The sequence below is a fragment of the Rhinopithecus bieti genome, unplaced genomic scaffold (genome assembly GCF_001698545.2).
Source record: "Rhinopithecus bieti isolate Rb0 unplaced genomic scaffold, ASM169854v2 scaffold_29581, whole genome shotgun sequence".
Classification (NCBI taxonomy): Eukaryota; Metazoa; Chordata; class Mammalia; order Primates; family Cercopithecidae; genus Rhinopithecus; species Rhinopithecus bieti.
In genome coordinates this window covers 1-1,155 of record NW_016853910.1, presented here as the reverse complement: position 1 = coordinate 1,155, position 1,155 = coordinate 1, and the positions used below count along the sequence as shown (strand labels likewise).

Sequence of the window (1,155 nt, the reverse complement as noted above, 5' to 3'; positions counted from 1 at the left end):
TTGATTATAATTTTCCACTACCTACCCAAATCTTATAAAATGGCTCCACCCCTATCTCTCTTCACTGATTCTCTTTTCGGACTCAGCCCACCTGCACCCAGGTGATTAAAATGCTTTATTGCTCACAAAAAAAAAAATCCCCATCAGTTTTTGTTAAACAAAAAACAGGCTGGAAAAGTGGTTCACATCTGTTGGCCACACTAGTCTCAAACTCCTGACCTTAAGAGATCTACCCACTTTGGCCTCCCAAAGTCCTGGCATTACAGGTGAGAGCCACCACACTCAGCCTAATCCTCTTAACATAAACAGTTTAATGTCAATTAATGCTTGAACTCAACGTTAAGTCAGCTCAAACTCGAGTCAATGCTGAATTGACTCTAATTCAATTAAAGCTTAATGGTTTACTATACTCATTGCATTTGGAACTATTATCTCAAAAATAAATTTTCTGATATTTTGCAACGAGTGACCTCAGACTGAAGACATTGCCACACTGATGACATTTGTAAGATTTCTGTCCATTATGGATTCCCTGATGTCTAATGAGGTGTGAACGTGAAGTAAAGGCTTTGCCACAATCATCACACTTGTGAGGTTTCTCTCTTGTATGAATTCTTCTATGTTTTGCATAGGATGAAGCTTGACTGAAGACCTTGCCTCAATCATGACATTTGTAAGGTTTCTCTCCAGTATGAGTTCACCGATGAACTGCAGTTTATGAATGATGTCTGAAGAATTTGCCACATTTACTACACTTGTAAGATCTCTCTTCATTATGGATTCTCCAATGATTTACAATGGTTGCAGTATTACTGAAGACTTTGTGACAATCATTACTTTAGTAAAGTTTCCCTACGCCATGGATTGCCTGATGGTGAATAAGTGTTGACTGCGCACTAAAGGCTTTGCCACACTCATTACACTTGTAAGGTTTCTCTCCAGTATGAATTCTAGTATGTTGTGCCAGGTGTGAATAACACCTGAAAGCCTTGTCACAAACCTTACATTTGTATGGTTTCTCTCCAGTATGAACTCTCTGATGTTGTGCAAGGTATGAATCACTCCCAAAAGCCTTGTCACAAACCCTGCATTTGTATGGTTTCTCTCCAGTATGAACTCTTCTATGTATTTCAAGGCGTGATTTGAAATTGAAAA

General features: G+C 38.7%; 1 pseudogene; it reads right to left on the bottom strand.

Annotated features, from left to right (window-relative positions):
* Positions 1-211: 211 nt before the first annotated feature.
* LOC108525263 (putative zinc finger protein 137) lies at positions 212-1,145 on the bottom strand (annotated as a pseudogene).
* Positions 1,146-1,155: the final 10 nt, after the last annotated feature.